An 18,844-nucleotide genomic window follows, 5' to 3' on the forward strand; every position below is an offset into this window, starting at 1 on the left:
TTTTTTATTTTTAACGTTTTAATTCTCTTTTTTTTACTATAGATACTGCATTTAAAGCATCAGTTGTTCACACATTATAAATCCATGCCGGTTGCATGGATTTATATTGTGTGACCAACTTGTCAAGCACTTTTCCAAGTGATGTTCAAAATCGCTTGGAAAAGTGCTTGAAAAAACGCTGAAAAAAACGCTTCTCTCTGGCAGAAAAAACGCTTGTAAATCTGCATGCGTTTTTTTCTGCCAGAGAGAGGCAAAAACGCTCTGCATCAAATCTGCTACGTGGGCACATAGCCACAGAGTGACCACAGACTTATCAATTTAGACCAGACAACTGCTTTAAAGACTTAGACATTACAAAAATGTTTCCCCTTTTAAATAGTTTTGGCAAAATATATCCTTGTATTCTTAAAAATCTAAAATGGCAAAAAAATATTTTTACAAAAATGGTATTTAAAACAACTTTTAAAGTCACCAAACCCCCCCAAAATTTTAGTCCAAAAAATGTTAACTCCTTACATTCTGATTCAAATATGGTTCGATGGTTTCCTTATGGGTATTCTTTAAAGCACCAGTGACTGATCCCTAGGATTTACCATCAATGTGTAATTAGCGGGGTCTGACAGTGGAAGGGTCTAGGCTGCAATACCAGATACACTGCATGCACAGAGGCTTCAGTGAGTGCTGCAGTTCTTGTGATTAGTCAAGTCCAACCCCTGGGATACACTGTTAATATTTCAAAGAGCAGAATCTCTTAAATTCACTTGAAAAAAAATGATACATGTCCAAAAATAAACCTTAGATAATCTTTGCTGGGAAAAGCAAAAAATCCTTTTAAGAAGTCATGTAGAAAAAAAAAATTGTTCTTGAACTTTGCTAGCGATCAGCCCGGAACAATGTTCGCATAATTAGTTTTATAAATATGAATAGCCTTTTATGTAATGTTGCTTTTAAAAAAAGGATCTAAAACTTTTTTAGAAGAAATGTGCTGCTTTTGCTAGAAAACAACTTTGGAGGTAGACGGCTGCACATCTCCATAGCTCTTATAGCAAGGAACTTTATGAGGCCATTCATGGCAGCCTGAGATAGGTTCAGGTCACAGAGGACACACCTGTATCTATCTCAAATTATGGGAATACCATTTTACCATCAACAGCATGTCTACAGAATAGGTGATAAAAGCTAATTAGTAGTGTTGAGCGTACATGCTCGACACTGCTCGGTACTCGCCCGAGCATCACGCTACTCGGGATGTTCAGCGAGCACCGAGCATTTCCGGGTTACTCGGGCGGGAGCTCGGGTCTCCGCCCTGCATGTTTGGCGCTCTTTACAGAGCCAATGAACATGCAGGGATTGCCAGCCAGTCACTGTAATGCTGCAGCCATGTTGTTTGTGGGCATTACAGCGATTGGCTGGCCGCACAGCGTCACCTCGAGTATTTAAAGCCGGGCGCCGCCATCTTGGACACAGACGGCTGGGATCAGACAGTGTAGGGACAGCGCTGCTGATTTAGGGAGAGATATATAGTGCGAAATAGTTAGTGTAGGGTCTGTATAGGCTGCCAGAACAAACAAACAGTCCTTCTCAGGACTAATATCCATCCCAGATATCAGGCAGGCAGGCTGTATAGGAGACACAGTGGTTATATCAGCAAACGCTGCATTACAGTCCTGTGTGCTCCTGTTTCTGAAATTGCTGGACTTAGCTCCAGATCTCGGGGGCCAGGAAAAATCCTTTTTTTTTTCATCTAAAGCCTCTTTTTTTTTTCCTCCTTCACACTGTACAAATACCCATCTTATTAACCTTTTGGTGTACCCCCCACCAAAAAAAAAAAAAGTGTGTCTGACAGTTCAGACACAAATATATATTTTTTAAAAGAGTCTGGTGTAGGCCAGAGAAATAGAAGTGTGGTTTTGCAGTTCCACAGTTCAAACCTCTGTATTATCCACTTTTGGGCCATTTTTACCTAAAAAAAAAACAGTTTGAGTGTGTCGCTCACTGTTCAGCGGCAAATATATCTATTTAAAAAAGTCTGGTATACACCAGTAAATTATAACTGTGGTTTTGCCATTCCATGGTAAAAAAATCTCTATTATCCTGCTTTTGGCATTTTTTGCCGTAAATAAAAACTGTAATAGTGTCTCCCTGATTGTTCAGACACAAATATATTTGTTGAAAATAGTCTGGTGTAGGCCCGAGAAATAGAAGTATGGTTTTGCAGTTCCACGGTTCAAACCTCTGTATTATCCACTTTTGGGCCATTTTTACCTAAAAAAAACAGTTTGAGTGTGTCGCTCACTGTTCAGCCGCAAATATATCTATTTAAAAAAGTCTGGTATACACCAGTAAATTATAACTGTGGTTTTGCCATTCAACAGTAAAAAATCTCTATTATCCAGCTTTTGGTATTTTTTCCGTAAAGAAAAACAGTAATAGTGTCTCCTGATTGTTCAGACACCAATATATCTGTTTAAAAGAGTCTGGTATACACCAGTAAATTCTAACTGTGGTTTTGCTGTTCCACGGTAAAAAATCTCTATTATCCTGCTTTTGGCATTTTTTGTCGCAAAAATTTTTTTTAATAGTGTCTCCCTGATTGTTCAGACACAAATATATTTGTTGAAAATAGTCTGGTGTAGGCCAGAGAAATAGAAGTGTGGTTTTGCAGTTCCACGGTTCAAACCTCTGTTTTATCCACTTTTGGGCCATTTTTACCTAAAAAAAAAGTTTGAGTGTGTCGCTCACTGTTCAGCTGCAAATATATCTATTTAAAATTGTCTGGTATACACCAGTAAACAATAACTGTGGTTTTGCCATTCCACGGTAAAAAATCTCTATTATTCAGCTTTTGCTATTTTTTCCGTAAAGAAAAACAGTAATAGTTTCTCCCTGATTGTTCAGATTGTTTAAAAGAGTCGGGTGTAGGCCACAGAAATAGAACTGTGGTTTTCCTCTTCCACGGTTCTAATCTACTTTTTATTACCCTTTATCCATTGATAGGGCGAGTGTAAGCTATTTTACTTCCTTTACAATGGACAAGGCACGTGGCAAGGGACGTGGAACTGGACGTTCTGGTGATGGTGCATGCAGAGGACGGGGCCGTGGCCAAGGTGAAAATGTGCCACAACCAACAGCCACATCTTCTCGCTCCCACTTCTTGACCGAATTACTAGGGAAGCACAGAACAACACCAGTATTGCGAACTGATCAGTGTGAACAGGTTATTAATTGGATAGCAGATAATACTTCCAGTTACATGGGCACCACCACCTCCGGTCTGTCTTCCACACGGTCAAATCTTAGTACCCGTGAGTCTCGACCGCATACTCCTCCTCACCCTGATGCTCCTTCCTCCCACCATGCCGAGTGTCGTCAGACAGCAACTGATCCCACACTTGGACACTCTGAAGAGCTGTTCACTGGTCCATTTCCAGATTTGTGCCCCTCGCCTGCTCCGCTTGAAGTGGTGGAAGAGGAGATCCCATGTAGCGATGCCCAAATATTTGAATAGCCTCGGCCACAGGAAGTCGACGCTGGCAATTTGTCACAAGAGGTGGACGATGACGAGACACACTTGCCAGGAAGTGAGGAGGAGGATCGTGGTGCGCAAGTGGAAGAGGAGGAGGTGGTGGATGATCTAGTAACTGACCCAACGTGGCAGGAGGACATGCAGAGCGAGGCCAGCAGCACACAGGGTGAGGGAGGCAGAGTACCCCAACAGGCAGGAAGAAGCAGTGTGGTGGCCGCACACAGAAGGCAGGCAACAGTTCCCCGTAACACCAACACGAGGGACGTTGCCAGTACAACCTGTAGGTCTTCCAGAGTCTGGAATTTTTTTAAAGACTCTGCTGATAACCCCAAGAAGGCCATTTGTACCACCTGCCATGCCAGCATCAGCAGGGGTGACTACCAGCCTGACCACCACCAGCATGATAAGGCACATGGCAGCAAAGCACCCGTCTTTGTGGGGTGAACCCCAGGGTCCACGACCAGTGTCAGCGGGTGTCACCACTGCTTCTTCCGCTGTTGTGCGTGCAATAGGACCACCTGTTGTGTGTGCAAGGCAATCCCCTGTCCATACTGCATGCAAAGATGCCCCCTCCTCTCAGTCTTCACTTGTTATGACAGTTTCTCAAGAAACAGCATCAATGTCCACGTCCACGTCCCACCGCAGCGTTCAACTGTCCATATCACAGACCTTTGAACGAAAGCGCAAATTCGCAGCCAACGCCCCACAGGCCACAGTCCTAAATTCGCACATTTCACGACTGCTTGCATTGGAAATGCTGCCTTTTAGGCTGGTGGAGACGGAATCCTTCCGCAACCTTATCGCGGTGGCCGTCCCTCGGTACTCGGTCCCCAGCCGACACTATTTTGCCCGGTGTGCCATCCCCGCACTACAGAAGCACGTGTCCAAAACATCTGCCGTGCCCTCAACAACGCAGTTACTGAGAGAGTCCACCTGACAACGGACACGTAGACAAGTGCTTGTGGCCAGGGACGGTACATTTCCCTGACGGCACACTGGGTAAACATAGTGGAAGCCAGGACCAAGTCGGACCTTGGGAAGGAACACATCCTCCCCACACCGAGGATTGCAGGTCCTATGTCAGTCAGAGTTGCCCCCACAGTGTACAGCTCCTGTGCATCATCCTCCTCCTCCTCCTCATGTTCAGCCTCCATCTCACATATCACCACATCAGTTACAAGCTGGAAGCACTGCGGTACTGCCTCCGCCAAGCGGCAACAGGCTGTGCTGAAACTCATAAGCTTAGGTGAGAAACCACACACTGCTTGTGAGTTGTGGACTGCTGTGAAAGAGCAGGCAGATCTGTGGCTGAGACCGCTGAACCTACATCCAGGCATGGTCGTGTGTGACAATGGCCGTAACCTGGTGGCGGCTCTGAGGCGAGGCGAGATCACACACATACCATGCCTGGCTCATGTGCTTAACCTCGTGGTTCAGCGGTTTCTTAAATCGTACCCCGAGTTGCCAGATCTGCTCATCAAAGTACGCCGCCTGTCAGCTCATTTTCGCAAGTCGGCTATAGCTTCCGCGGCCCTTGCTGTGTTGCAGCAGAGTTTGCAGCTTCCGTCACACCGACTGGGGTGTGATGTCCCCACACGTTGGAACTCTACCCTCCACATGTTGCAAAGGATTTGTGAGCAGAAGAGAGCAGTTGTGGAGTACCAGCTGCAACAAGGCCGTCGATATTCAGGTCAGACTCCACACATAAGACCTCAGGAGTGGACCTGGATGTCGGACATATGTACCATCCTGACAAACTTTGAGGAGTCCACCAAGATGGTGAGTGGTGATGACGCCATCATTAGCGTCAGCATTCCACTTGTCTGTCTTTTGCAATGCTCTCTGCAGAGAATTAAAGAGGAGGCATTGCAGCCAGAGTATGATGAGATGGATCAAGAAGCCATAGCGGTCGATTACACACAGCCCAGCCTCATCTCATCCCAACGTGCATTGGGGGACAATGATCGAGAGGAGGAGGAGGAAGAACAGGAGCTTGTATCATGCGCTGCAGACGGTAGTACCTGTACAACTGTCATACCGTCGGTTCAGCATGGGTGGCCTGAGGACAGGGGGGAGGAGGAGGAGTAGGAGAGCATCGTCAGTCGTCATCTTGGTGAGGATACGGAAGTCTTGCCCGTTACCAGTCTGTCACGCATGGCTGACTTTATGTTACGCTGCCTGAAACGTGACCCTCACGTTGTCAAAATGTTGGGTGACAGTCATTACTGGTTGGTGACACTTTTAGACCCCCGCTACAAGGAGAACTTTCACTCTCTTATTCCTGAGGTGGAGAGGTCTACAAAAATGGGGCAGTACCAGAAGGCCCTTGCTGCAGAACTGTTAAAAAAATTCCCATCTGAACACGCTAGCAGCAGAGGTCACAGTTCGTTGCCCAACCAAGGCGTACATGCGAGAGAGACGCAACTCCAATCCAGCAGAGGCAGGGGAACACTGTCAACGTTCTGGGACAGTTTTCTCAGACCCTCCCTTCGGACAGACCCTGAGGCGCGGGGTACTCTCACAAGGAGTGGAAAGTTTCAAAAGATGGTGAGGGAGTACCTTGCCGACCGTACCAGCGTCCTCCGTGATTCCTCTGTGCCTTTTAATTATTTGGTATCCAAGCTGGACACTTGGAATGAACTCGCTCTGTACGCGTTGGAGGTCCTGGCCTGCCCTGCCGCTAGCGTGTTATTGGAGCGTGTTTTAGTGCCGCTGGGGGAATTATAACTGATAAGCGCACTCGCCTGTCAACTGACAATGCTGACAAGCTGACACTTATCAAAATGAACAAGGGCTAGATTGGGCCAGACTTCTCATCACCACCAAATGACAGCAGAGTAACATAAAGTCAAATGCACTGTGTTATTTCGGGAGGTGTATTCACATGCACCGCTTCACACCCACACATGGGTATATGCTTCCTCATTTCGGCTGTTTTATGTTCTTCCCCTTATCCTCAGCCTCCACCACCACTATACCACCAGGGTGACCGTGGCCCGTGTTGCCATTATTGAAAGTTCCTCGGTCCTTATTTTTGTCAGCTTTTGCTTGGAAGGCATAAGCAAAGACTGAGGGAGACCCACTCCCCAATAATGGGAATAATATTTTTAAGATGCTGTACTGTATGGCTCTTGTAAGGGGCATTAAAACCGTCTTGTTAAGCTACTGTGACCTCCACCACTTTTCCAAGGGGCATTAAAACCGTCTTGCTAAGCTACTGCGACCTCCACGTCTCTTCCGAGGGGCATTAAAACCGTCTTGTTAAGCTACTGGGACCTCCACGTCTCTTCTGAGGGGCATTAAAAGCGTCTTGTTAAACCACTCTGAACTCCACAGCTCTTCCAAGGGGCATTGAAATGTTGTTTTTAATTAACTCTAACCTCCACGACTCTTCGAATGGGCATTGCATTTCCTCCTAATTTTTGGCAGCTTTTGCTTGGAAGGCATAAGCAAAGACTATGGGAGACCCACTCCCCAATAATGGGAATAATGTTTGTAATATGCTGTACTGCATGGCTCTTGTAAGGGGCATTGCAAGTTCCTCCGTCCTAATTTTTGGCAGTTTTTGCTTGGAAGGCATAAGCAAAGACTATCGGAGACCCACTCCCCAATAATGGGAATAATGTTTTTAAGATGCTGTACTGTATGGCTCTTGTAAGGGGCATTAAAGCCGTCTTGTTAAGCTACTGCGACCTCCACGTCTCTTCCGAGGGGCATTAAAACCGTCTTGTTAAGCTACTGTGACCTCCACCACTTTTCCAAGGGGCATTCAAACCGTCTTGTTAAGCTACTGTGACCTCCACCACTTTTTCAAGGGGCATTAAAACCGTCTTGTTAAGCTACTGCGACCTCCACGATTCTTCCAACGGGCATTGCATTTCCTCCTAATTTTAGTCAGCTTTTGCTTTTCAATGCATAGGCGAACACTAAGGGAGACCCACTCCCCAATAATGGGTAGAAGGTTTTTAGTACGCTGTAATCCACGTCTGTTTCAAGGGGCATTGCAGTTCCTCATAATTTTTGGAAAGCCTTCCATTCACTTCTTAGGCCAACAGTGTACAGGGGACCCAGTTGCTATAAATGGAAAACATGGTTTAGTTAAGGCCCTCTGACCTCCATGTCACTTCCAAGGGGCATTGGAGTGCCTCGAAATTTTTGGTAGGCATTGCACTCACTGTATGCCCTATAACTGTGTAGCCGAACCGCTCGTTTTAGTACAGAAACATATCCTACAAGACATGTGTGGTTGACTGGCCTGATATTGATGTGAATGGTCCCTGTTCCTCCTGCTCTTTCTCCTTCGCCACCACCTCATCCATCATTTATCACCTGAAGCTTTGCTTTAACGGGAGTCATAGAACTGGGATAGTAGCAGGAAAACATCCAGCAATCCTCGGCGCCAAAACGCTGACCACTTCAGGCCTAGCCGCTACTACAAACATGCGCTTGCATTCCAAGAAAACAAAGCAGATGCTAACTTCTATCATCATCATCATGCTCCTCACCTTGGCACTCTGAACTCCCCTGATGGAGAAACCAGGGCCCACCGGAGGAGTCTGGTTCTCTGGTGGGCTCGTCCAATGCTGCCCTAAAGCAGTCCAGGTTAAGAAAAGTGTGTGGGAAGGTGACAGGAGAAATAGGGGCGGCTGGGGACCGTTTATGGACACCTGGCCGCGGGGCGGCTGGGGACTGAATATGGATACCAGGCCGCCGAAGCAGCCATGAGGTAGTGGCCAGCTTCGGCCTCCTCCAAACTAAAAGGCCCCATTTCAAGTGCAAGCTAGCAGTATGGCATTGCAGCCTGGGGGTGTGTGGGTGGTAGGCTGCACACTTACGCTTGCATTAAAAGAAAACAAAGCAGATGCTAACTTCTATCATCATCATCATGCTCCTCACCTTGGCACTCTCAATTCCCCTGATGGAGAAGCCAGGGCCCAACGGAGGAGTCTGGTTCTCTGGTGGGCTCGTCCAATGCTGCCCTAAAGCAGGCCAGGCTAAGAAAAGTGTGTGGGAAGGTGACAGGAGAAATAGGGGCGGCTGGGGACCATTTATGGACACCCGGCCGCCCCCAGGTAGCTGGGGACCGTGTGTGGACACCCGGCCGCGGGGTGGCTGGGGACCGAGTATGGACACTCGGCCGCCCCCTGGCGGCTGGGGACCGGCAGCTGGGGACCGTGTGTGGACACCCGGCCGCGGGGTGGCTGGGGACCGAGTATGGACACTCGGCCGCCCCCTGGCGGCTGGGGACCGAGTGTGGACACCCGGCCGCCGGGCGGCTGGGGACCGAGTATGGATACCAGGCCGCCGAAGCAGCCATGAGGAAGTGGCCAGCTTCGACCTACTCCAAACTAAAAGGCCCCATTTCCAGTGAAAGCTAGCAGTATGGTATTGCAGCCGGCGGGTGGGTGGGTGGTTGGCTGCATATTTGCGCTTGCATTGCAAGGAATGGGGGAGGTACAATTGAACACTGCCCTGGGACAAAGACTTGCACGGGGATAGTTGCAAGTCTGCATCTTCTGATGCGGCAAGGATCACTTCTGATGGGCCACTTTTAGGCAGTGACCTGGGAGTCAGAGATGCTTCCAGGGGTCTTCCCCATGCTGTTCCCATGTCTTTTCAGCACTGTATGCATGTGTCACACAGCATATGGCCAGATAAGGTTGTAAAATGTTAAAATGACGTTTGTCGGTGAATGCATTTGTCACGGTTGAAAGCAATACAAAAGTGCAAAAACGCATGAAAAATGCTACTTGTGAACATAGCCCAAGGTGTGGAGGAGTATTTTTGTTTTTGGTTATTTATTTTACCTTATACACAAGTCTTTACCCTGGAAAGGAAATTCTTTAACATATTTCACAGGAAAACATTTTCAGTTTCATTTTTGAACGTTTTATTGTGAGCCCGTAAAAGTGGCTTAATACCTCTGACCACGTTGTTGACAGCAGTGACCTGGGGGTCAGAAATGCTTCCTGGGGCGATCCCCATGCTGCCCCCATGTCTTTTGAGCACTGTCACTATAGTTTTGGGCACTTTTTAGGCTTTCTACAGACTGCCGGGGGTGCCGCCACAAAAATGCTCGCGTCTCCCATAGACTAACATTGGGCTCGTTGCTAGGGTCGAGCACCCGAGTATCACGGCGAGCTCGGCCCGAGCTTCGAGCACCCGAGCATTTTAGTGCTCGCTCAACACTACTAATTAGATATGTCGACTGGTCAACCCACTAATAGGCGGCTTCATTAGTTGACTTCAGTCCTTCATTCTTCCCCACCAGCACATCTGCAATTGGGAGGAGCTGTATGAAGCAGCGAATGACCTTACACACTATTGCTCCACTCTTTTTTCTATGAGAGGTATGGAAACATCCATAAAGTCTTACATGGCTTTCTACATAACCCTCAATAGTGGGATATAGAGCAGCAGGGAATAAGGCATACCCAGACACCACTCCATATAACTCCTCTCTGCTTCAGACATGCTGGTTGGGAGTGATGGAGGAAAGTGGAATGACTGAAATATGTCTTATTACATCCCTACCTGTACCTACTTGAGCGATGTTGGCTTCTGTTGCTGTATTCACTTTGCGGGTGGCACTGGTGATGGAGGAGACATATTGACCAATATTCCTGGATGGCACAGATGCTGTCTAGCCAGGAAAACTAGTTTGGCTGGGACTGGTGGTGCTGCCCAGCTGGACAGAATGGATGTGTGTGCTGGCCAGCGGCTCAGCAGGTGTAATGAGTAGTGTTGAGCCACCCCCGTAGTGTTCGAGTTCGGTTCGGTTCGTCGAACACCCGTGTGTTCGCCGAACTGTTCGTCGAACTGTTCGTCGAACACCTTCGAACACCATTAAAACCAATGGCAGGCAAACAAAAACACATAGAAACACATAGAAAACACCTTCAAAGGTGTCCAAAAGCTGACAAACTGCTCAGAAGACATAACTAACACATGAAAAAGTGACAAGTACATATAGTCATGCGAAAATAAAAGAGGTGGAGGAGTAAAAGGAGGGGGAGACACAGATATAGGCATGTCATGCCCTTCTAAAATCCAAAAAGTGAGAAGCCGACACGGCCAGTCCGCTCCTGCCCGTGCCACCTCCGTGTCGCCGGGTTTGTGCCAGAGCCGCGGTGAACCCTGATGGCCAGCCCCCCTCTCCCAATACTGGTGCCTGTCCGCTGGTGGGTCGAGCGAGCCCCCCTGTGGTGGAGGCAGCTCTAAGCTTTTTAATTTAAATTGTCTCTCTAATTTGAATGAATACACTTTAAATCCATTTACAAGGATCTATTGGAGGGCAAGTCTCATGCCAGCAGCCGCGTAATTCCAGCTCCAGTAGCGTCCACTAAAGCTGCTGCAGTTAAAAAGCTTTTATAAGGATCGAGCTCGGCTGTCCACCGCAAGGCATCCTACTGCCAGTCCCAGCCCCTATGCCTTGGGGTGCCTCCTGATGCTCTTCACTGAGTATCCCGTGGTCCCGAAGCATTTCCTTTGAAAAAATGAAGTGTCCAAACTACAGGTGGTGTAGCTTGCTTAACAGCCGGGATAATCCGCTGACTAGCGGACCCTGCTACTAGGCACAAAGTATTTCCTGGGCTAGATGCAGTTAAAAATTTGTAATTAGATACTCTCGTTGGATGCTGAGAAAGCATTCCATAGAGTCTCCTGGCACGCCATATATGATTCTCTTAAAAAGCTTGGGGTAGGGGTCTAGGGGACCCTTTTATAGCCAAAATCACGGCCCTGTATCGCAATACATCACCTAGGCTGAAGATAAATGGAACTGTAGCACCCTGAGGGCTCGGTTGCTACAGAGGTATTGCACCTCACCCAGAGGTGTGATATCTCACTCTCAGGTAAGGATGTAGTGTGGATCAGGACCCGACACCTGCATGCATTACACCACATTGCCGTGGGGCAGGGAGACCAATATGCCCCTGAGATGGGCACGACAGTCCCTGTCCCTGGCTGGAGTGGGGGGAGGGAACACGGAGGAAGGGGAACCCTGTAGTGCAGGAGCAGGGAGGAAGCAGTTCCTGGGTGCATTGAGAAGGGAGTATAAAAGGTGGGCACCATCTTAGTTCAGTGCAGAGAAGTCTGAGCAGAAGTGGCAGGGAGCAGGGGCTCTGCATGAGCTCTGCTCCGGAGGCGGGCCTAGTAACAGAGGCCCAGGCCTGGAAGAGGGAGAAGGAAGGAAGAGGAGCGGAGAAGGCTCCAGGAACGAGGAACGAAGGGATCTCAGGGGTGCGGACGGGTGAGTCGCCACCGCACGCCAGAATCCACCTGCGTGGAGGGGTCAGGCCAAAGGGGGAGACCGGTCCCCGAAACTAGTGGAGGCAGGAAACGACCCTCAGCTAGAAACAGGAGGCTGTGACATTTTATGTGGCGCAGCCCCTCGCTACACCCGCTAGGAAGGCACCACATAGGGTCAGGGAAACTGGCGCCAAGTTTACCAAGAGGAGGCCCGAGGCAGCCGGACAGAAGGGTTGGTAAGAAAGGCCAGACAAAGGACACACAAAGGGGGTCCTGTGAAGCACTCCAAAGTTATCTGGGAGTTGTCTGAGCCCCTCACCTGGTGAGCACAGTACGACGTGGGCAGCCGTTACCTGCAGACGTGGTCTGGATAATAAGAACTGTGAGTAAAGGCCCTGGACTGCATCACTGACTCTGTGTCATTACTGCTGCTGCCCTGCACCATCACCCCCATCCTCCGCATACACTGCCCTGAGGCTATACTGCTCCCGTGGGGAGTTATGCTACGCTCTGCTGCACCCACAACACCAGCCTCAGCGGTCTGCCTTGGAGCGGCGGTTCACTCTGACCGCAATCCACGGGTGGCGTAGTCGGACATTTAAACATCAAAACCACATAAATAGTTCCGCCACTGGTTTGACCGCCCTGAGCCACGGAACCGGGTTGCCGCCACGGAGACTACAACCACCAGCATCCACCAAAAAGGGTCCGGCTCCGGGTGTCCCAAGGCCCAGGGGGCGCGTCAGAACATTTTCATCACCTTTCACAATCACCAATGGGACAAGGCAGGGATGTTCTCTGTCCCCTCTCTTATACATCCTAGTGACGGAGCACCTGCTCTCATCAATTCGCCATAACCCCAATATTAGGTGGATTGAGGTGGGAGGCACCGAGTACAAGTGCTCTCTATTTGCTGATGATGTCCTAGTATATATCACTCAATCACATATATCCATCCATGCTGTTATGGCTGAAATAGATCACTTTGTTACATGGTCAAATTTTAAAATCAATGCAGCGAAGTCTGAGGCCCTCGATGTCTCCCTCCCCAAATCCATATAGGATTCCATCCAGTCCAACTTTCCCTTTGCCTGGCCCTCACAGGGTATCAAATACTTAGGAATTCCTATTCATAGAGACCTCTCCCATCTATGTTATCTTAATTTTGGGCCCTTTATTGAACAACTCCATACAGACCACGGTTGGCAAGTTAGAACTGTAAGATTCACTACGTGAACCACTGGTGTTTTGTGGAAACGCACATGTACACTGTGTTCCAAATTATTATGCAAAAAGTGTTTAGGAGTGATAAGGGAAGAATTTGTTTGTTTGTCAGTTAAACTCATTGATGGTGATGTGTGTCAGGGCTCTTTATATCACTGTAAGCAATTGCAGACACCAGTGCTAATTAGTTTGGCAGGTGTGTCCAATGAAAGGCAAGACTACTTAAGAAGGCTCTCTCACATTATTCAGCAGCCTACATTTTCTGCCAAAATGGGAAAGAAAAAGGATGTGTCGGCTGCTGAGAAGCAACAAATTGTGGAGTGTTTAGGTCAAGGCATGACTACAATCAACATTGTGCGATGATCAGGATGAAGTGTCTTGGCAATCAAGAAGTATGTAGCTGATTCACAGTACACACGTGTGCGTGCTGATAAGGGCAAATTGAGGACTCTTTCCTACAGGCAATTACGTCAGGTTGAAAGAGCAGCGGCAAAAAAGCCTTGTCATAGCAGCAGACAAGTTTTTGAAGCTGCTTGTGCCTCCAACGTCCCCCGAACAACAAGATGCAGGGTCCTTCAGAGGTTTGCAGCTGTGCATACGCCATCCTGTCGACCTCCTCTATCCACTTCACACAAGCAGAAACGGCTCCAGTGGGCCAAACATTACATGAAGACTGATTTCAAAACTGTTTTGTTCACGGATGAGTGCCGTGCAGCGCTCGATGGTCCAGATGGATGGAGTGGAGGATGGCTGGTTGATGGACACCCCACTCAAACACAGCTACAGCGCCAACAAGGAGGAGGTGGAGTAATGTTTTGGGCTGGAATCATGGGGAGAGAGATTGTCGGCCCCTTTAGGATCCCTGAAGGCGCTAAAGATGAACTCCATAATGTATGTGGATTTTCTCAAACAGCACTTCCTGCCATGGTTCAAGAAGAAGAACCGTGTATTTCACAGCAAGATCATTTTTCTGCATGATAATGCACCATCTCATGCTGCACATAAAACATCTGCATCTCTGGCTGATATGGGCATAAAAGGGGACAAACTTATGGTGTGACCCCCATGCTCCCCTGACCTCTACCCCATTCAGAACCTTTGGAGCATCATTAAAAGGAGTGTCTATGATGGCGGGAGGCAGTTCACATCTAAGCAACAGCTCTGGGAGGGTATTCTGTCCTCATGCAAAACAATTGAAGCAGAAACCATCCAAAACCTGACAAATTCAATGGACGAGAGAGTTCAGAAGCTCCTTTCGAACAATGGGTCCTATGTGAAAATGTAACATCACCTAGAATAAAGTTTTGAGTTGAAAACTGTTTGATTTCAGTTTCTAACAACCTGCTAATGCTTATAATTTCAAAAATGACCATTTTTTTGGTCTTTATTAAAATGAAAAGGTTGATCGAAAAGTTTGGGGGATCTAAGAGTGTGGCAACCCAGTAGTCATGATTACTTCGAATTCTGACAATATGAGGGTCATGCTGCAGGTAGTGCAGCAAGAAGGCACTTATGTGTCTTGCGCATCTCGGAGCCCCAAAATTATTTTCCGGGCTAGATGCAGCTAAAAATTATTATTAATTTTAAATCTGCTGAAGCTTTAGTATTGATGGCCTAATAGGATCAGTGCTGCACACTGCTACAAAGCCCAAATTATTTTCCAGTCAAGATACAGATAAACATGATTAGTAATTTGAAAGCTTAAAACGGTTGGTAGGGTGATTTTAACCAATCATCAAGCTTTTACTCTCCCCAGGATGACACAGGGGTAGAAAAGTCGTTTCGGATCCATGATTTGTTCATCTTTATGAACGTGAGTCTGTCTACATTATCAGTGGAGAGCCGCGTGCGCTTATCTGTCAGCACACCACCAGCAGCGCTGAACACACGTTCAGACAGAACGCTGGCTGCGGGGCATGACAAGATCTCCAAGGCGTAAGTGGCTAGCTCCGGCCATTTATCCAGATTGGAAGCCCAAAAAGAGCAAGGGTCCAGTGACACAGTCGTGGCTTCAATGTTTACTTGGAGATACTCCTGTACCATCGTCTCTAGGCGTTGACTATGTGTCAGACTTCTTGTCTCCTGTGGCCTTGCAAAGGATGGGCTAAAAAAGTGGTGAAATGATTCCGCAAAATTGATGTTACCAGCAGATACTGTGGTTCTGTTACGGTTTGAGTGCTGAACACTTGACGGTCCCACGGTTGGCAAGTTGGAACTGTGAGATTCACTACGTGCACCACTGGTATTTTGTGGAAAAGCACATGTAAGATTCTGCAACAGTCTCTGCTGATACTCCTGCATGCGTGCATCCCTTTCTATGGCAGGAATAATTTCTGCAAATTTACTTTTGTACCGGGGATCTAACAGTGTGGCAACCCAGTAGTCAGGATTATTTCTAATTCTCACAATTCGAGGGTCATGTTGCAGGTAGTGCAGCAAGAAGGCACTCATGTGTGTTGCGCATCCAGGAGCACCAAGTCCCTGTTGTGTTGGTGGCGAGGTAACAATCATGCTTCCTTCCTCTGTACTCTCCCCCCAACCTCGCACAACAGAAATGTGATCAAGGTCTCCCTCATCTGATGAGTCTTCCATCAGTTCGTCCTCCACTTCTTCCTGGGCTCCTGCACCTTCCTCACTAGTTTGGCTGCTACCATGCGCCCTGGTAAAACCATCTCCCCCACCCTCACATGCCTGCCGCCTTGGTGCTGCCGACCGTCTGGACCTTGCAGATGTTAGCCCTTCCGCATACAACTCCTCCTCCTCTACTTCCTCCACCTCCTCTTGTGCCACCACCTGACTCCGAATTCTGTTTAACATGTGCTCCAGCATGTAAATCACCGGAATAGTCATGCTGATAATGGCATCGTCAGCACTAAACATCTTCGTCGCCATTTCAAAACTGTGCAGAAGGGTGCATAGGTCCCTGATCTGAGACCACTCCTCCAGCGTGATTTGCCCCACCTCTGAATCTCGTTGGCCCAGGCTATACGTCAGAACGTATTGCACCAGGGCTTGTCGGTGCTGCCACAGTCGCTGCAACATGTGCAGAGTTGAATTCCACCGGGTAGGCACATCGCATTTTAGCCGGTGAAGTGGCAGGCCCAACGACTTCTGTAGAGATGTAAGTCGCTGAGCTGCGGGATGCGAACGGCGGAAGTGAGCACACAGCGACCGTGCCCTCTGCAGAAGGCCATCTAGTCTGGGATAGTGGGCTAAAAATTGCTGGACAACCAGGTTCAACACGTGAGCCATACAAGGCACGTGTGTGACATTGCCCCGGCGAAGGGCCGCACCCAGGTTTGCAGCATTGTCGCACACGGCCTTCCCTGGTTTCAGGTCCAGTGGAGACAACCATTCATGAAATTGGTTCTCCAGAGCTGACCACAACTCCTCAGCTGTGTGACTCACATTTCCCAGACATTTCAAAGTAAAAACCGCCTGATGACGTTGAGCCCTACTGCCAGCATAGTAAGGAGGTGTGCAGGATCCCTTCTGCGCAGTTAGAAAGCTTGTGGCATGACCAGACAGGCTTTGGGTGCAGGTGGAAGACCGAGAGGAGGTTGAGGAGGCAGAAGCAGTGGAGGAACTTTGACATAAAGAGGATTGACGCACAACTCGTGGGGACGGCAAGACTTGGACAGCAGCCCCTTGTCCTGCTGTCACCATAGTTACCCAGTGCCCAGTCAGCGACATGTAACGCCCCTGTCCATGCCTACTCGTCCAAGTGTCTGTGGTGAAATGCACCCTGTCACACACAGAGATTCTCAAAGAAGCGGTGATGTTGTGTGCGACATGCTGGTGGAGCGCAGGCACACCTTTCTTTGAGAAGTAGTGCCGACTGGGCATCTGGTACTGGGGCACTGCGACGGACATAAGGTCTCGAAAATCCTCTGTGTCCACCAGGCGGAAAGGCAGCATTTCTGTAGCCAAGAGCTTGCAGATGGTGAAATTCAACCTCTTAGCTTTCTCATGGCTAGGAGGAAATGGTCTTTTACTTGTCCACATCTGAGGGACCGAGGGCTGGCTATTGTGCTTAGACGGGGTTGATAAGGGTGTCCCCGGCAAACTGCCGGTCTGTGAGGAAGATGCAGGCGGACATGTTAGGTTGCCTTGATCCAAAGGTGGTGCTATCGATGTCGGACAGCGCTCAACACCAGCTGGTGTTACCACCTCCAAAGAAAATGATGACCTGCCAATCACGCTGGCTGTTGCAGGTAAAGAGGTGGCAGATCTGCGCCCCAAAACAGGTGTGACTGCTGTCCCCCCAGTCACAGAGAATGAAGAGGCCGCGGATGCACAAGATATGGCAGACGGTGGTTGGCCCGGCCGGCTAGGCCGCATTGTAGCACACTGAGCTTCCCACTGCAACTTATGCTTCATGTCCATGTGCCGGTTCATGCATGAAGTACTCAAACTATGTATTTTTTGGCCTCTACTTAGATTTTGCTGACAAATGTTACAGATAACACGAGTTGGGTCATCTTTATCGATCTGAAAAAATGCCCAGGCTATGCAAGGCTTAGCACCCATGCGACCTGAAGAGCCACCACGACTTGTGGTGAGAGGCAGAGTTGTGTTTGAGGATGCAGTTGTTGACGTGCTTCCAGTACTACGTCTCTGTCCAGGAAGGCGCAACCTGACCTCGTCGTCACTAGCATCTTCCTCCACCTCCTCTGCTGACCTCATCTCTTGGCTGACTGTGGGTTGACAGTAAGTGGGATCTCCGACCTCATCATCATCACCCTGTGCGTTATCACACCCGTCGTCCTCAGAGCCAACCTGTTCCTGCCCTGACAAAAAACTAAAGTTGTCGCTCCAATCAGGTATTTGAGTCTTATCATCGTCTTCCTCATTGTCTCCACCAACAGGAGTTACAGTTTGGGAATGAGGGTCTACATTATGGTCAGAACCTTCTGCGTCTGGTCCTGGATCCGACTCATAAAGATTCTGGGCATCAGTGCAGATCATTTCCTCGTCTGGATTCACAGAAGCGCTGGAGTCGACCTCTGATTCCCAGGCTATAGTATGAGTAAACAGCTCTGCAGACTCAACCATCTGTTCTACCTCATACTCAGACGGGCAGCTGGAGATTTGGGAGCTGTGAGGAAGCAAGTGCGATTTGGGTGACACCTTTGAGGACTGGAGTATTTGTGATGTTGAAGTTGATGTGGAGGAGAGCCCACTTAAAGGAGCACTTGATATCCGTTGAAGCACCTGCTGTTTTTGTGCCTCATCTGGAATTTGTAGCGATTGGCGTGGCCGTAAGAAAGGGATCTTATCACATTGTCCGCTAAAAGAAGTAGACATTTTAGTTTGGCTGGAAGATGGTCTTTCTTCTGCAGATGTTACTGTTGCTTTAACACCTACCCCACGGACACAACCTTTTTTCCCCTTCCCAACACGCCTATTCCCCTTTCCACCAGCAGCAGGCCTTTTTCCACTCATTTTGGTGGTTAACTAATTCACAACTCTGGAGTTGTTTGCACAAAAAAACAATGGATGGTAACCAAGCAGAGCTGAGTGGCCAAACTGTGGTATTAGGCCAAAACTATTGGCTGGGTTAGATGCAGAAAAAAATATATTCAGTTTGCAACCTGATGGAGGTCAGTATAGATGGACTAATACAACAAGTCCCACACACAGCTAGAAGCCCAAATATTTTTTCAGAGGTACTGTAGATGCAGATAAAAATTAGTTTTAATTTGCAACCTGATGGAGGTCAGTATAGATGGACTAATAGAGAAAGTCCGACACACTGCTAGAAGGCCAAATATTTTTTCAGAGCTAGATGCAGAAAAAAATTATATTCAGTTTGCAACCTGATGGAGGTCAGTATAGATGGAT

The 18,844-nt window shown here is 48.3% G+C and overlaps 1 protein-coding gene across 3 annotated transcripts in view; it reads right to left on the minus strand.

Annotated features, from left to right (window-relative positions):
- Positions 1-18,844, minus strand: part of KCNK12 (potassium two pore domain channel subfamily K member 12) — a 302,315-nt gene that overhangs the window by 259,189 nt on the left and 24,282 nt on the right. The gene's annotated exons all lie outside the window — the stretch shown is intronic.

This window comes from Phyllobates terribilis, unplaced genomic scaffold (genome assembly GCF_046119375.1).
Source record: "Phyllobates terribilis strain yellow unplaced genomic scaffold, ASM4611937v1 Scaffold_3__8_contigs__length_932513732, whole genome shotgun sequence".
Taxonomy (NCBI): domain Eukaryota; kingdom Metazoa; phylum Chordata; class Amphibia; order Anura; family Dendrobatidae; genus Phyllobates; species Phyllobates terribilis.